Here is a 19,166-nt window from a genome sequence, read left to right on the forward strand (position 1 = left end):
CTGAATGATTGTTGAGTATTGATAAAGAGTAGCAGTGTAGCAGCTCTTGTCATCTTCTGAGACGGAACGTTGTGCTCTGATAAAAGAACGATTTCCTTAGGAGTTTCTCCAGTCCATATATCATGGTACGTCTGTGAAAATATCCCCAGTCTTGCTGTCTTACTTGTGAACAGTTACTCTGGTTGGCCTTCAGGTACAGTAGCTGCAGGACATTTGTAACCTTGTAATATAATGTACACTGTATGGGCTTGTGGCAGCGGGGGTGTGGTCAAGCGTCAGTCTGTGAATGGAGGGCGGAGTCAGGGAAGGTAAATGGCAGAATCACTGCACCTGACAGGAATTAATCTGTGTTTGTGTGTCTTCCCCAGTGACCAAGCCCTATAAGTGGAGAGGGAGAGCAGAGGAAAGGAGCTCTTCCCCAACCTGGACACTTGTGTGCGTGTGTGTGTTTGGGCGAGCGAAATGAGAAGCTGAAAAGCTAAAATAAAAGAGTTTTGTGAGAACTCAGTTTTGGCCTGGCATGCTTCTGTGCTCCACCCACCTTAACTATTTCTACAGTGGTGCCGAAACCCGGGATGGAGTACAGAAGAGAACAGCCTCATGGAGTCCTCCCCCTTCAAGGACCTGGTCCATGCCCTTGCCACGGCCTAACAGAGCCAGCACCAGGTGCTGGTTGCCCTCCGGAAGGAGCAGGAACAACGGTTTGAAGCCCTGGTGCTGGCTCAGCAGGAAGATCGCCAAGCGTTCCGGCACCTGCTTGCATCGGCGGGGTCCACCATCACCACGGACCCTCCCCACCTCACCCTAACGAAGATGGGTCCGCATGACGACCACGAAGCCTTCCTCGCTCTTTTTGAGCAGGCAGCAGAGGCATGGGGTTGGCCGGTGGAACAGCACGCGGCGCACCTCCTCCCCCTGCTAACGGGCGAGGCGCAGCTGGCCGCGCTACAGCTCCCCGCCAATAGCCGGCTGGTCTACGCCGAACTCCGCAGGGCCGTCCTCCAACGTGTGGGGCGCACCCCGGAGCAGCAACGACAGCGCTTCCGCGCGCTGCACCTGGAGGAGGTCGGCTGGACATTCGCGTTTGGCCAACAAACGGGACACCTGCTGGCGGTGGCTAAGGGCCGACAACCGCGACGCCAAAGGAATCATTGACCTGGTGGCGCTGGAACAATTCATTGCCCGACTTCCGGAAGGAACAGTGGAGTGGGTCCAGTGCCATCACCCGACGTCGCTGGATCAGGCCATCGAGTGGGCAGAGGACCATATGGCGGCTGTTCCGATGGCAGGACAGCATGTCTCCTCTTCTCCCCTCTCTTCTCTCTCCTCTCCCCCTTCTTCTGTTCCTTGTTCTCACCCCATTCCCCCACCGCGGAGGCGGGGGCCGGCTCCACCCCAGCCGGCCTGCCGCACCCGCAGTACCCTACCGTTTCCTACATTCGTGTCTGTGTCTTCCCCCCCTCAGGTGAGTGAGCTCTGGAACACCGGTACAGAGCGAGAGCCTGGGCTGGTTTGCTGGCGCTGCAGGGAGCCGGGGCACCTCCAGCATCAGTGCTCGGCAATGGAGGTGGGTGTGGTGGTCCGGATCCCCGACATGCCAGGGACTGCCCTCGATCAGGCCAGAGCATATTGCATACCGGTGAGTATCCAAAGGGATACGCATCAGGCTTTGGTGGACTCCGGCTGTAATCAGACCTCAATCCACCAAAGCCTTGTGCAAGACGAGGCATTGGGAAGAGCACAATTGGTGAAGGTGTTGTGTGTGCACGGGGATGTTCACAACTACCCTTTAGTGTCGATCCACATTCTATTTCGAGGGGAGAAATTTAGAGTAAAGGCTGCGGTTTATCCTCGCCTTACCCACTCGATAATTTTGGGGACTGATTGGCCAGGATTTAGGGAATTAATGACGCATTTAGTGAAGAGTGGGGCCTGTCATAATTTAGCGGGGGGAGGTCCCAGTGTGGCATTGGCGAGAGCAGCTGTCACAGAGCCGTCTACGTCATCCCCACGTCAGAGTGAGGAGCAGCAGGCTCCTCCTCCCTCTCTTAGGGAATCCCTTGTTTATTTCCTGTTAGAGCAGTCGCGAGACAAAACTCTGTGGCATGCGTTTGACCAAGTGAGAGTAATCGATGGTCAAACGCTCCAGCCAAATGCCACCCCGTCCTTCCCCTATTTCTCCATTATTAAGGATAGGTTATACTGAGTGATGCAGGACACTCAGACTAAGGAACTGATAACACAACTTTTAATCCCAAAGAGCCACCGGAAATTTATATTCCAGGCAGCTCACTTTAATCCCATGGCCGGACACTTGGGGCAGGATAAGACACTAGCCCGAATAATGGCCTGGTTCTATTGGCCAGGGATTCGCGGCGATGTCCGTAGGTGGTGTACGGCGTGCTGCAAATGCAAGTTAGTAAATCCCGCGGCCATTCCAGAAGTGCCTTTGTGCCCTCTGCCATTAATCGAGACCCCATTTGAAAGAATTGGGATGGATCTCGTTGGGCCATTAGATTGGTCAACACAAGGATATCGCTTTATTTTAGTTCTGATGGACTATGCAACACGATATCCGGAAGCAGTGCCTCTTCACAATATATCAGCACATAGTATTGCAGAAGCACTCTTCCACGTCATCTCCCAAGTCAGAATCCCCAAAGAGATTCTGACTGATCAAGGCACTATGTTTATGTCATGCACACTGTGCGAACTGTATGGGTTACTGGGAATTAAGCCTATCCGCACCAGCGTTTATCACCCCCAAACAGATGGCTTAGTTGAACGGTTCAATCGCACCCTCAAGAACATAATTCGGAAATTTGTAATTGAAGACGCACACAACTGGGATAAATGTCTCTAGCCCCTGTTATTCGCAGTGCGAAAGGTCCCACAAGCCTCCATGGGGCTCTCCCTGTTCGAATTATTATACGGGCGTAAGCTGTGTGGCATTCTAGATGTGCTGCGTGAAAATTGGGAGGAGGGACCTTCAACAAGTAAAAATGAAATTCAATACGTTATCGACCTACGCCCCAAACTCCACACATTCATGCACCTAACCCAGGAGAATTTGCAGCAGGCCCAAGAACGTCAAGTCCGTCTGTACGACAGTGTGAGGGAATTCACACTGGGAGATAAAGTACTTGTGTTGTTGCCCACGTCGAGCTCCAAATTGATCGCCAGGTGGCAAGGTCTCTTTGAGGTCAAACGGCAAGTCGGGGATGTCAACTATGAGGTGAGGCGAACGGACAGGGGCGGGGCATTACAGATTTACCACCTCAATCTGTTAAAACTTTGGAACGAGGAGGTCCCCGTGGTGTTGGTGTCAGTGTTTCCAGAGAAGGCGGAGCTGGGGCCGGAGATTCAAAAAGGAAAATTGACATCGCCCACCGCTCTGGTTCCCTGTGGCGATCACCTCTCCCTGACCCAACTCACGGAGGTCGCCCAGTTGCAGACAGAATTTTCTGATGTGTTCTCGCCCCTTCCCGGCTGCACCCACCTCATAGAACACCACATTGAGATGCCCCCGGGGGTAGTAGTGCACAGCCACCCTTACAGACTGCCCAAACACAAAAAAATGGTGGTTCGGGAAGAACTCAAGGCCATGCTCGAAATGGGCATTGTCGAGGAGTCCCACAGTGACTGGAGCAGCCCGGTGGTCTTGGTTCCCAAGGCCGACGGGTCGGTCCAGTTCTGTGTGGACTATAGAAAAGTCAACGTGGTGTCTAAATTTGACAGGTACCCAATGCCTTGTATTGACGAGTTGCTCGATCGACTAGGCATGGCTCATTTTTATTGAACACTGGATTTGACAAAGGGATATTGGCAGATCCCCTTGACTCCACTATCCCAAGAGAAAATGGCCTTTTCCACACCATTTGGCTTACACCAGTTCGTCACACTTCCTTTTGGGCTGTTTGGGGCGCCCGCTATGTTCCAGTGGCTTATGGATAGGGTCCTCCGCCCCCACACCACCTACGCGGCCGCCTACTTGGATGACATTATTATTTACAGTAATGACTGGCCGCGGCACTTAGAACACCTAAGGGCCATTCTTAGGTTGCTGAGGCAAGCAGGTCTCACAGCCAACCCGAAGAAGTGTGTGATTGGGCAGGTGGAAGTACGGTATCTGGGCTTCCACTTGGGCAATGGGCAGGTGCGTCCCCAAATTAATAAGATGGCAGTGCTTGCGGCCTGCCCGAGGCCCAAGACCAAAAAGGGGGTGAGACAGTTCCTGGGGCTGGCTGGCTACTATTGTAGGTTTATACCTAATTATTCAGACGTCACCAGCATGCTGACTGATCTCACTAAAAAGGGAGCACCAGATCCGGTCCAGTGGACGGAGCAATGTCAGCGGGCTTTCTCAGAGGTAAAAGGTTGCACTGTGTGGGGGGCCACTGTTACACTCCCGACTTTTCTCTTCCCTTTATTTTGCAGACGGATGCATCGGACAGAGGGCTGGGGGCTGTTCTGTCCCAGGAGGTGGAGGGGGAGGAACGCCCAGTGCTGTACATCAGCCGGAAGCTGTCGGTGCGTGAGGGCAGGTACAGCACAATCGAAAAGGAATGCCTCGCCATCAAGTGGGCCATCCTTGCCCTCCGCTACTACCTGCTGGGGTGCCCTTTCACCCTCTGTTCGGACCACGCACCCCTGTAGTGGCTCCACCGCATGAAGGATGCCATCGCGCAGATCACCCGTTGGTATTTGGCACTCCAGCTGTTTAATTTCGAGGTGGTCCACAGGCGCAGATGGTCATGGCGGATTTCCTCTCCCATCAAGGGGGGTGGGAGTCAGCTGCAGGCCGGACAGCTCCACGGCCTGAGTCAGGCGGTGGGGGTATGCAGCAGGGGGGCATGGTCAAGCGTCAGTCTGTGAATGGAGGGCGGAGTCAGGAAAGGTAAGTGGCAGAATCACTGCATCTGACGGGAATTAATCTGTGTTTGTGCGTCTTCCCCAGTGACTGTGCCCTATACTGGTAAGTGGAGAGGGAGGGCAGAGGAAGGGAGCTCTTCCCCAACCTGGACACTTGTGTGCGTGTGTGTGTTTGGGCGAGCGAAATGAGAAGCTGAAAAGCTAAAATAAGAGTTTTGTGAGAACTCAGTTCTGGCCTGCCGTGCTTCTGTGCTCCACCCACCTTAACTATTTCTACAGGGCTGTTTCACAATCAGGGTATACATTTTGGACCCACAATAGTCCAAAAATCAAACCTCAGATTTTTGTGTTTCTCTGGTGCCAAAAAAAAAATTACCTTTAGAAATTTACTGTGCAGAATTTCAGAGTTACAGGCCATATACTGGGCACGTTATTTGTGGTGAGAAGACAGCATATAGTGTATTTCTTAAATTGACCTACGTTTTTATAGTCCACAAGAGTAAGGTATACAAAATGAAAAAATGTTGAAATGTATGCACAAATTTTTTAAGTACAAATTAAGTACTGTGCAGCAATGTTTGTATACAGTGGTGCTTGAAAGTTTGTGAACACTTTAGAATTTTCTATATTTCTATATAAATATGACCTAAAACATCATCAGATTTTCACACAAGTCCTAAAAGTAGATAAAGAGAATCCAGTTAAACAAATGAGACAAAAATATTATACTTGCTCATTTATTTATTGAGGAAAATGATCCAATATTACATATCGGAGAGTGGCAAAAGTGTGTGAACCTGTAAGATTAGCCGTTAATTTGAAGGTGAAATTAGAGTCAGGTGTTTTCAATCAATGGGATGACAACAGGTGTGAGTGGGCACCCTGTTTTATTTAAAGAACAGGGATCTATCAAAGTCTGATCTTCACAACACATGTTTGTGGAAGGGTATCATGGCACGAACAAAGGAGATTTCTGAGGACCTCAGAAAAAGTGTTGTTGACGCTCCTCAGGCGGGAAAAGGTTACAAAACCATCTCTAAAGAGTTTGGACTCCACCAATCCACAGTCAGACAGATTGTGTACAAATGGAGGAAATTCAAGACCATTGTTACCCTCCCCAGGAGTGGCCGACCAACAAAGATCACTCCAAGAGCAAGACATGTAACAGTCGGCGAGGTCACAAAGGACCCCAGGGTAACTTCTAAGCAACTGAAGGCCTCTCTCACATTGGCTAATGTTAATATTCATGGGTCCACCATCAGGAGAACACTGAACAACAATGGTGTGCATGGCAGGGTTGCAAGGAGAAACCCACTGCTCTCCAAAAAGAATATTGCTGCTCATCTGCAGTTTGCTAAAGATCACGTGGACAAGCCAGAAGGCTATTGGAAAAATGTTTTGTGGACGAATGAGACCAAAATAGAACTTTTTGGTTTAAATGAGAAATGTTATGTTTGGAGAAAGGAAAACACTGCATTCCAGCATAAGAACCTTATCGCATCTGTGAAACATGGTGGTGGGGGTGGTATCATGGTTTGGGCCCATTTTGCTGCAGCTGGGCCAGGACGGTTTGCCATCATTGATGGAACAATGAATTCTAAATTATACCAGCGAATTCTACAGGAAAATGTCAGGACGTCTGTCCATGAACTGAATCTCAAGAGAAGGTGGGTCATTCAGCAAGACAACGACCCTAAGCACACAAGTCGTTCAACCAAAGAATGGTTAAAGAAGAATAAAGTTAATGTTTTGGAATGGCCAAGTCAAAGTCCTGACCTTAAGCCAATCAAAATGTTGTGAAAGGACCTCAAGCGAGCAGTTCATGTGAGGAAACCCACCAACATCCCACAGTTGAAGCTGTTCTGTACAGAGGAATGGGCTAAAATTCCTCCAAGCCAGTGTGCAGGACTGATCAACAGTTACTGGAAATGTTTAGTTGCAGTTATTGCTGCACAAGGGGGTCACACCAGATACTGAAAGCAAAGGTTCACATACTTTTGCCACTCACAGATATGTAATATTGGATCATCTCATCTCATCTCATTATCTCTAGCCGCTTTATCCTGTTCTACAGGGTCGCAGGCAAGCTGGATCCTATCCCAGCTGACTACGGGTGAAAGGCGGGGTACACCCTGGACAAGTTGCCAGGTCATCGCAGAGCTGACACATAGACACAGACAACCATTTACACTCACATTCACACCTACGATCAATTTAGAGTCACCAGTTAACCTAACCTGCATGTCTTTGGACTGTGGGGGAAACCGGAGCACCCAGAGGAAACCCACACGGACACGGGGAGAACATGCAAACTCCACACAGAAAGGCCCTCGCCGGCCACGGGGCTCGAACCCGGACCTTCTTGCTGTGAGGCGACAGCGCTAACCACTACACCACCGTGCCGCCCTGAAAGTGTATGTACCAAAGCAAAACCTAGTTAGTGCTAAAACATGCAATTCTGGATTTAACCACTAAAATCTAAGTGTAATAAAGTAGAATTAAATGAAATGACCACAAGGTCAAAACTGACCCCGCATTTGACTCTTACAAACATATTTAAAAGAACTTATAAGGAACATTACTGCTGTAGGTTGTATTACCTTCATTGGGAGTGGTGGGAAACTGAAGCACTGGGACAGGCAGGTAAGTTACTCTGGGAACTTTAAGCTTTTCAGCTTGCAATGAAGCACTTTTCTCACACGTGCACACACAAACATGGCACACAGGGAAGCTTCCTTCCCCTCTGCTTCCTCCCCCCCATATAAGCCCTCAGCTGTCATTGCAAGACACACACACACCATTAATATGACACAGGTGTGATCACTTTGCCACTTCCCTTCTTCTGCCTTGCCCTCCATTCACAAACTGGCACTCGACTACGCCCCTGCTGCCACATACCCCCACCACCTGACTCAGGCCAGGGAGCCAATCCGGCCTGAAGCTGACTCCCCCCCGGCAGGAGAGGTAATCCGCCACCACCACCTGTGCCCCTGGCCTGTGGACCACCTCAAAATTAAAGGACTGCAAAGCTAGATACCAATGGATGATCCACATGTTGGCATCCTTCATGCAGGGGAATCATTGGAGTAGGGCATGGCCCAAACAGAGGATGAAAGAGTGCCCCAGTAGGTAGTGCTGGAGAGTTAGTACTAACCACTTGATGGCCAGACACTCCTTTTCAGTGGTGCTGTACCTGGGTGAAAGCCCACTGACATGGCTCCTTCCACTGAACTGGATCTTGTGCCCCCTTTTTAGTGAGATCAGTCAGTAGGCTGGTGACATCCAAACAGTTTGGCACAAACCTACGATAATAGCCAACCAGCCCCAGGAACCATTTCACCCCCTTTTTGGTCTTGGGCCTTGGACAGGTCGCAATGGCTGCTGTCTTGTCAATTTGGGGACGCACCTGCCCATGACCCAAGTGGAAGCCCAAATACCATACTTCCACCCACACAATTGCACACTTCTTTGGGTTAGCCATGAGCCCTGCATGCCTCAACAACTCCAGAACGTCCCTGAGGTGTTTTATGGGCTGTGGCCAGTTATTGCTATATATAAAATTATGTCATCAGGGTAGGCTGTGACATAGGCAGCGTATAGGTGAAGGACTCGGTCTATGAGATGTTGGAACATCGCTGAGGCCCTGAATAACCTTAACAGAAGGGTAACACATTGGTGTAAACTGAACAGGGTAGAAAATGCCAGTTTTTTTGTGGGTTAGGGGAGTCAAGGGGATCTGCCAATATCCCTTTGTTAAATCTAGTGTCAAATAAAAATGAGCTGCGCCTAACCGATCGAGCAACTCGTCAATGCGAGGCATCAGGTACGCATCAAATTTAGACACAGCATTGACCTTTCTGTAGTCCACAGAGAACTGGACCGACCCATTGGCCATGGGGACAAAGACCACTGGGCCACTCCTGTCACGGTGCGACTCCTTGACTATTCCCATTTCTAGCATGGTCTTCAGTTCATCCCAAACTGGTTTTCTGGTGTTCAGGTAAGCAGTATGGGTGGCTACACACCACCACCCCTGGGGGCATCTCAGTGTGGTGTTCTATGAGGTGGGTGTGACCGGGAAATGGCAAGAACACATGGAAAACTCTGCTTGCATCTTGGCAACCTCCGTGAGTTGGGACGACGAGAGGTGGTCTCCACAGGGGACCAGGGTGGGTTGAGCAGCAACATTCATTTTTACCTCCAGTCCCAGCTCCTCCCTTTCTGGAACTACCATCGCCAACGCCACAGGGACCCCTCATTCCATAGTTTAAGCAGATTGAAGTGGTATATCTACAACACCTCGCCCCTATCAGTTCATTTCACCTCATAGTCGACATCCCCAATTCACTGTGTGATCTCAAAGGGCCCTTGCCACTTGTCAAGCAATTTAGAGCTTGACGTCAGTAATAACATGAGTACTTTATCTCCTGGTGTGAACTCCTGCAGGCACACACCCCTGTTGTACAGCTGAAACTGACGTTCCTGTGCCTGCCACAAATTCTCCTGGGTAAGGTGACTGAAAGTAGAGTTTTGCACACAGGTCAAGAACACATTGAATTTCATTTTTACTAGTAGAAGGTCCCTCCTCCCAGTTTTCGTGTATGACATCTAGGATGCCACAAGGCATACACCCATACAATAATTCAAATGGGGAAAACCCTGTGGAGGCTTGTGGAACCTCTCATACTGCAAATAACAGGGGCTTAATCCATTTATCCCAGTTACGTGTGTCTTTGCTCACAAAACTTATGGATTAAGTTAAGAGTTTGGTTAAATCACTCGACCAAGCTGTTTGTCTGTGGGTAATAAACACTTGTGTGGATTGATTTAACTCCCAATAACTTGTAGAGTTCACAAAGGGTATGTGACATTAACGTAGTGCTCTGATCAGTCAGAATTTATTTTGGAATCCCGACTCAAGAGATAATTTTAAATAGTGTCTCTGTAACAGTATGTGTGGAAATATTATGCAGCAACAGTACTACTTCCGGGTATCACGTTGCATTGTCCACAAGGACTAAAGTGATGCCCTCATGCAGAATGAGCTAATGAACCTCTAACAGGGTCCATCCCAATTTGTTTGAAGGAGTCTTCATTAGAGGAAGAGGGCACAATGGCGCTTTTAGGGTGGCCACTGGACTCACCAGCTGGCATTTGCAACATGCCACACACCACCCTGTGAATCCCTGGCCAGTATAAGTGGGCCATGAGACAGGTCAGTGTTTTATCCTGCCCTAGGTGTCCTGCCATAGGGTTATAATGAGCTGCATAGAATACGAGTTCCCTGTGGCTCTTTGGGACCAGCAACTGTGTCACCTTTTTGCCAGTCTGAGTGTCCTGCATCACTCAATACAACCTATTCTTAATTACTGAAAAGTACAGGCAGGCAAGGGCAACATTGGGCTGGAGGGTTTGACCATCAATTATTCTCACTTGGTCAAAAGCATGTCGTATAGTCTCATCCCATTCCTGCTCAAGAGATATATCTTCTTGGGAATCCCCAAGAGGGCAGGGAGGGCCGGAGTGCTCCCCACTCTCCATGTTGCCATGATGTGGAGCTGACATAGATGGCTCTGGGACTACCCAACCAAAGCTATACTATGATTTCCCCATGACATGTTACTGCCGGACCCACTCACCACGACTCGCTCCATCAGACACTTAAACCCTGGCTGGTCTGTTTCCAGTATTAGTGGGTGGGTGAGGCACGAACTAACCGCTGCCTCCACACCTATGATTTTTTCAAAGAAATTGAATTTGGACAGACACCAGCAGGTATTCAGGAACATCCCCATGCACACACCAAATGTGCTGTATCCAATGCCTTGCCTTGCACCAAGCTTTGGTGGATGGAGGTCTGATTGCACCCTGAATCCACCAACGCATGGTAGGCACCCCCTTAGATACCTCACTGGTATTTGGTATGCTCCAGCTCGGTCGGGGCAGTCTCTGATGCATCGGGGATCCAGACCACTGCCCCTACCCCATTGCATGGCACTGGTCCTGGAAGTGCCCAGGCTTCCTGCAGTGCCAGCACACTGGCCTAGGCCTTACTTCTGCACTGGTGGCTTGGGGATCACTCACCTGAGGGGGAGGAGACATAGAAACACAAGGGGAAGAAGGGAGAGTGGACCACAGTCTTAGTGAGCTGGCTGTGAGGGAGTCAACCCTCACTTCCTTGGTGGAAGGACAGGAAAGGGATGGGAGGAAGTAAGAGAGAGAAGAGGTACGTTACTCGCCTGCTGCTGGAACCACCGCCAAATGGTCCTCAGCCAGAGCAATGGCTCTATCCAGTGATGCCAGGCAGTGGCATGGGATGCACTCAGATGTTTTACCTGGCAGCCAAGCAATGAACTGCTCCAGTGCAACTGCACCGATGATGCCCTTGGTGTCACGATCTTCTGCCTTCAACCACTACTGACAGGCATCCCGGAGCTGCTGGCCGAACACGAATGGCCAGCCAGAGTCAGCATGCAAAAGCGGTGGTGCAGCTAACACATTGTAGTGCAGCTTGCTTCAGGGCTGCGCACTCCAGCCTGTTGTCTGGGGGTAGTTGCTGCGCGGCAAGCTGTGCTTCTCTGGACAGGAGCAACAGTAGGTGTGCCGCTTGCTGCTCGATCAGCCAACACCATGCCTCCACAGCGTGTGCAAAGAGAACAAGGAAGGCCTCTGGGTCATTGTGATATCCCATCTTCATCAGCGTGACATGGGGGAAGCCCATTGATGCTGCAGCTGGGGTACCCACCGATGCAAGCAGATTCCACAATGCCTGGCGAGCTTCCTGCTGGGACTGAAGCAGTGCTTTGAAGCACTGCTCCTGCACGTTGTGCAGTGCAACCAGCGCTTGGTGCTAGTTCTGCTGGGTGGTGGCAAGGGCATGGATGAGCTCCTTAAATGGCAAGGACTCCATGTACAGTGGCTCCCTTCAGTGTCCCAGGTTTCAGCACCACTGTAACACCTTTGTTAGGAGTGGTGGGATACTGAAGAACTGGGATAGGCAGGTAATTTACTCTGAACTTTATTTAAGCTTTTCAGCTTGTAATGAAGCACTTTTCTTGTGCGTGCGCACGCGCGCCCGCACACACACACACACACACACACACACACACACACACACACACACACGGCGTGCAGGGAAGCTTCCTTCTCTCTGCTTCCTCCCTCCAAATAAGCCCTCAGCTGTCACTGTAAGACACACACACCATTAATATGACACAGGTGTGATCACTTTGCCACTCACCTTCCCTGGCCTCACTCTCCATTCACAAATTGGTGCTCGACCACGCCCCCACTGCCACAATAGGGCTGATGTGTGTCTCTGTAAAATAAGGTATAAGAAACACCAGCACACACACACACACTGGATCTAGTTGAAGGAGGAGTTAGATGGTGTTAGTTAAAAAGACAACCATGATTGTGAAACAGCCTGTATATATCCTGAACTAACTGTGTGTACTTCACAAACTGAACATGAATATGTAAGAAATAGTGACCAAAACACATGATGTGATCATCATCAGTTGAAGATTTGGGAAGGTGCAAGTGTGCCGTGTGTGTGTGTGTGTGTGTGTAGTTTGGGGGGGGAGGGCATGTTTTTATAGAAGCCTGAGTATTTAACAAATATATGATGCAGTGCTATCTTTGAGCTCTGACCAGCAATGCGATGAAAGATTGACACACATTTGAACTGCCTTTGCCTTGGGGACCAGGCAGGACATATCTCCACTGCCATATTCCACATATTCCACCACATATTCCCACTGCCACTGATGATAAAAGAGAACAAGTAGTTGGTCTGCAAGAGCCTACAAATACATGTTTTGATGCAAATGATATAATATACAAAATAAATGAAAATACAAAATTATGTACTGCCATTGTGGTATCTCTGTGCATGCATTTCATGTGTCCATGGGGGTTTCCTCTGGGTGTTCTGGTTTTCTCCCACCTCGCAAAGTTGGTGGATTGGCAATGTTAAGTAGGACAGTTCTTCCAGGTTGCGTCCTTCAGAGGCTAGGCTGATGTGCGTCATTGAAAAGGCCCCTCCTTGGATGTGCACATATGATCCTGGGTGCTTTAAGAATGCTGAGGATACATACATCCTTGAAAATTCTCTGAACAAAGGATAGAATTTGAAAAAGTCCTTGATAGAATGAAAGTCCTTGATAGAATTTGAAGGATCCTAGACATTGGAACAGTCCTTCGGTGGGAGTGTCGCAGTCTAGAAATGCAGCCGTTAAAGGTCCCCTTGCATCGTTTTTTCATTAATTGTGCGGTGGTCCCTAGTATGAATGAATGCCCTGTGAGCTGGTTTTGGTGAAAAAAAAAATGCTGTGGTTCTCCTGTTTCAGGCTGTTCTAGTTTGGTGCAGGAGTGGGTGGCGGGAGAACGACAGGATTTCAGCTCTTACTCATTAATATCCATGACATGTAAACGTGTTACCTCTGATTGGCTAACAGCAATCAGTAAACGTGTTACCTCTGCTTGGCTAACAGCACTGTGATGCTACCTCCAGTGGGTCAGAACAAGCGGATGTGGGTGTCTTTGTAAAAACTGTTTAGATTGTCTATTATGGTCTCGACATAAATGTTTTGACCAATAACAATGTAGATGTGGCAGCGGGGGTGTGGCTGAGCGACGGTCTGTGAATGGAGGGCGGAGTCAGGGAAGGTAAGTGGCAGAATCACTGCACCTGATGGGAATTAACTTGTTTGTGTGTCTTCCCCAGTGACCACACCCTATAAGAGGAGAGGGAGAGCAGAGGAAGGGAGCCCTCTCCCCAACCAGAATGCTTGTGTGTGTGTGTGTGTGTGTGTGTGTGTGTGTGTGTGTGTGTGTGTGTGCGCGCACGCGACTGGGAGGGATTCATTCGTTCATTCATTCATTTATTTATTTAATTGAATACTCCCTGCGGCAGTGGCTCTCATCAAGGCATGAGGCACGAAGCGGAGCTCGCCTCGGGGTGTGTGGGGGGAATAACGCCCCCTGGCTGGGAGCTGACGGGCCCTGGCAGCGCTGGTTCATTCGGGAGAGGGCAGGGGTCGCTGGCTGCCAAGTCTGGGGAGGCTGGGACCAAGGGTTAGGTTTAGGTGAATTACGTCCCGAGGCGCGGAGCTATCCCGCCCAGGGAGCACTCTTTCATTTGGGAGAGGGCAGTGGCCGCTGGCTGCCAAGTCTGGGGAGGCTGGGACCTCCCCTGGCCGAGTTACGAGCGTGCAAAGTCGGGCTGGAGCCGCCGTTAGAAATGAAACTGATGCAGAGCACCGCGCCGCGCCTCGGGGCGAATTACGTCTCTCTCCTGGCGCTTTCTTCCCGTGGGCAGTCACAAGCCAAGGTAGGCGAGGCCATGAATACTAATTTTCGAAGTGACGTAACTTCATATGGCTTTTTCTGATCCGCTCATTTTCCCGACTATTTTCTTTCATAAGCTAATACAGGGAATGGGAGTAGAATTACATTTTCACATGCAGCATGCATATGCAACTCGGAGTGAACTATGGTATTTCAAAAAGAGCCAGTATTAAACGTTTTTGGTGGAAGGGCACCTTTAATGATCATTCCTTGACACTGAGTAACACCTGGGTTTTTTCACTTTCCAGCCATACAAAGTACAGTATATTAAAAAAATGACATTATACAATGTTGAAGCTTTTCCTGTTCTTTCCATTTTATTCTCAGTTAAATATAGTTGTGGCTCTAGACTAGAGCATGTCTACTGTAAATATAGATTCCAAGTCTCCATTAAATTGAATGGTCAAAGCATGTGAAACTGGTCTGTTTAGGAAAAACAAATACTCTAAGTTAGAAAGGGCATCTGTGGCAGATTAGGTCTACCAAAAACATTTAAACATCCTTGAATAGGGACACACATTTACACATTTAAAAGTATTAAATGTTTCAGCACAATTTTCACACATATACAGACATTCTGCAGTTTCACACGTAAGCCAGATGAAGTGCTGAATCCAAGCCATTTGTCAAGATACAAGGACTCATTTTCTTAATATCACTGTGATAGTAAACAGACAGGTTAATATGTAGTAGTTGTATATTATGGCACCTTTTCTTTCCTATTCTGAAAAATAAAAATAAAATGAAAAGCATTATTATGGGATAAATAGAGATCACTTCTCAGTCTCTTCTATTCCAGAAATCAAAGCTATTTTCACTGGGTTACTTTCTGATTTGTCTCTTGTGCTCTTATGGCAATGATTTTGTTTGTTTCCACATTAAACCACATGATACAGTAGTTCTGCATTATATTATATTATATTATATTATATTATATTATATTATATTATATTATATTATATTATATTATATTATATTATATTATATTATACATTTGTGGCCAAGATCTGCTGTAGTTTTTAATGAGCAACTAAAATCTGCTGAGATCAGTGTGTGTTACATTAATTAATAGTACTTGATCTAGTGCAGTTCTGTCATTTGTGACTCAAGATCATATATCAAAGCATGCGTTAATCATGAACATTCATAATCATGAACATTGGAGCAACAAGGCCCACACAACCTGTTTCAGAAGAAATTCGGACACTTAAATTTATTGATGTAGAGAACATTAAAAGTCATATATGGTTTTAAACACCCAATGTGCCTATCTGGGTGATTCCATGGGACTGGATTTTGGGATGGATTTTATCCCTTGTAACTCTATGAAAAGACGAAAAAAGGAAAAAAAAATTTTAACACTAAAACCATACATTTGCCTGTTTGAAAATTTGCGAATCCATCTCAGGGAAGGATGAAATTAATGAATAACAGGTTTGAAATTGACAAGAGACAGGTTTTTTGCATAGAATTAGCAAATACTTGAAATGGATTTTGTACTAGCATGCATACTAATGGCATGAGTACATGAGGACAATAGTTTACTTAAAATGTTAAATGGATTCACATATCAATGCAAAAAATACAATTTCTAAATTATTTAATTATTATATTTCAAGGTACAATTAAATTATAGTGAACTGGGACAGGCAAAGAAAAGTACTGTGGAGGTTTTGTTAAATTTTTGTATAAATTAAAATTATTTATCTGAAATATGGACAGAACCAGTCAAAAGTTTGGACACAGTCTAATTCAACATTTTTTTCTTTTTTTTTAATTTAAAAGACACTTCATGTCTTAAAGTAATGATGGATGTTATTTCTCTTTACTTAGTTAAGCAGTTCTTAACATAATATAGATTACTACAGTTGTGGAATAGGGCTATTTATTGCTTGATCTCAAATGCATTAAGAAGGCAAGACATTGCACTATTTAACTTTTGACGAGGCACCTGTTAATTGAAAAGCATTCCAGGTGACTACCTCATGAAACTGGTTAAGATAATACCAATAGTATGTAAAGCGCCATCGAGGTAAATGCTGGATACTTTGAAGAATTTAAAATATGAAACATATTTTGTTTTTTAACACTTTTTTGTTTACCACATAATTCCAAATATGTTCCATCTGTTATTTCATAGTTTTGATGTCATCAGTATTATTCTGCAATGTAGAAAATAGTCCAAATACAAAAACAAACAAACAAAAAACCCTATGAATGAAAATGAGGTGTATGCAAACTCTTGACTGGTATAGGTTGTTGTGAAGGACACCTTATCTATATTTAAACATATATTTTACCTTTACTTCACAAACAAGGAATAACTAAATTGTATAAATATAAATTGTGGAATCACCTTTCTAAAACCTCCCCCCCCTTTCTTTTTTATTGAGCTAAGTGACGCTATATCTTGATCCTATAATTGGGAAGACAAATGAGACCTGTAAAAAGTTTCATTGTCAAAATATTGAATAATGAAAAGACAAAAAAAGGAAATTTATTTATTTTCGTCCTTCAACATGAGAACTCTACTCATCTTCATCTCTTATACCGAAAGTATTATCTGCATACGATGTAGACAGCAGGGCTGAAATGGATTGAGGTTAATGCAGCGTGACACTGATGGTGTTCAGCAGTGGTTTCTTTTTTCCTCACAGTTGGTTTGCTCCAACAATGCTTGCTGCATGTGTTTTTGTGCCGGAGACAGTCTAATGAGAACATGTCTGCATTTCGGACATTCCAGGAGCAAGAACTAAGATGTAGCTGCCAAAAGCACTGTACTAATCACAGGCTAGTGCCCGACATCTCTGTCATGTGCATGTTTTACCCTCACACCCTGCATCCCTTCTGCTCACCATCGTTGCCAAATTATGCCTTGTTGTGGTGAATATGGTCTTCAAGTGGCAGTTATGAGTACCAATTAGGTCTCATATGTTCAATCTGAAAACAGAAAATGATACAGAGATACAATTTGTGCCCAGCTTTATGTTTCACATGAGTTAATGTTCATGAATTGGGTAAATGTGAAGCTGAATAAATAAATAAAAAAATCCTCTAATCTGTATTTTAGTTCAAACTGATAGAAGAGGAGGATGCTATGCTTAAATGCTTATACCTGACGAGTGGTATTTTTCATTTTGAACAATTTGATGGCAGCTGTAAAATTTAGGAGCCCATATTCAGTTGCTGTTTGACAAATAACTTGCAACTTTGAATTTCTTCTGCTTATGTATGCAAGTATGCTTTCGTGTTTTTATTATGAAGTACATTTCAAAGTACATTTTTGCACACTAAATTTTCATGCTATACATTTATTTCTCTTTTTTTTTTCTTGCTTGACCTTGGTAAAGGATAAAAAGCATCCAAGGCAGAGCCCTGGTTTTGGGCCAATCCCAGATCACTCTAAGGCAGGAATCTACTATTGGAAATTGCAGTGAATATGTCATGTCCACCTTTCCCTGAGGGAGATGAAGATGAATAAAGGAAACTTTCTTCCAATCATCATCTCCTCTCTGGGGAAACATGAGAGGAGTACTGCCTTCAGTCCATATTCTCCCCAGCTCAGAGGATATCTATCCTCAGAGAATGAAATACTGCTTCTCAGGAGCTCATTGCAGAAAATAACTGCAGGTGCAGGTCCTTTGACTTGTCCCTGTAGGGGCTTATGGGTTTCAGTTGGACCTGTTTCAGAGATTTAGGGAAAGATCCACTCAGCACTGAAGTGTGAAATAACCAGAAAGTTAGCAATTGTCATAAGGTTGCAGTACCAATATCAAATTCTTCTTCTTTTAGCTGCTCCTGTTAGGGGTTGCCCTAGCGGATCATCCGGATCCACACATTTGATTTGGCATGGGTTTTTATACCGGATGCCCTTCCTGAGGCAACCCTCCCCAATCTATCCGGGCTTGGGAGCAGCACAAAAATTAATATGCATTGGCTTGTACAACCCCAGTGGCTGGGTATTTTACCTAACCTGCATGTCTTTGAACTGTGGGGGAAACCGGAGCACCTGGAGGATACCCATGCATACACGGGGAGAATATGCAAACTCCACACAGAAAGACCCCCATCAGCCATGAGGTTTGAACCCAAAACCTTCTTGCTGTGAGGCGACAGGGCTAACCACTGCACCACTATGCTGCCCCAGCAACAAATATCAAATTATTATGTAAAATTTCATTGGCTACATATTTTGTTCTTTCCTTCCACTGATATTTCTCTCTGATTTAAACTTGTACCTCACATCAACCTAATATATTCTCATTTTAAATGTATTAATTTACTTCTATTTTTGTTTCCCTTTTATGTTTGTGTATTGGGCTGCATTATGTATTAAGTTTACTTTAATACAATAAAAGTTAGCATATTATATATTTAGTAGCTTAAATCTTTTTTTCTGCTACAGTGTTTTTAATGGTTATGATATACATGTATTTTATATAATTAATACAGTTTTAATAATAATAATAATAATAATAATAAAATCAGGCGGCACGGTGGTGTAGTGGTTAGCGCTGTCGCCTCACAGCAAGAAGGTCCTGGGTTCGAGCCCCGGGGCCGGCGAGGGCCTTTCTGTGCGGAGTTTGCATGTTCTCCCCGTGTCCGCGTGGATTTCCTCCGGGTGCTCCGGTTTCCCCCACAGTCCAAAGACATGCAGGTTAGGTTAACTGATGACTCTAAATTGATCGTAGGTGTGAATGGTTGTCTGTGTCTATGTGTCAGCCCTGTGATGACCTGGCGACTTGTCCAGGGTGTACCCCGCCTTTCGCCCATAGTCAGCTGGGATAGGCTCCAGCTTGCCTGCGACCCTGTAGAAGGATAAAGCGGCTAGAGATGATGAGATAATAAAATCCAGGATTTTTCTACTTGCAACATGTCCTCCGCTGTCTCTGTGCACTCTAAAGGATTCTAAGTTTTCATTTTTCACTTGTGTTCAGTGGTCT

At 46.4% G+C, this 19,166-nt stretch overlaps 1 protein-coding gene across 1 annotated transcript in view; it reads left to right on the forward strand.

The window, feature by feature from the left end:
* hs6st3b (heparan sulfate 6-O-sulfotransferase 3b) overlaps positions 1-19,166 on the forward strand; it is a 173,523-nt gene that overhangs the window by 153,315 nt on the left and 1,042 nt on the right. The window lies entirely within an intron of this gene.

This window comes from Neoarius graeffei, chromosome 9, assembly GCF_027579695.1.
Source record: "Neoarius graeffei isolate fNeoGra1 chromosome 9, fNeoGra1.pri, whole genome shotgun sequence".
Classification (NCBI taxonomy): domain Eukaryota; kingdom Metazoa; phylum Chordata; class Actinopteri; order Siluriformes; family Ariidae; genus Neoarius; species Neoarius graeffei.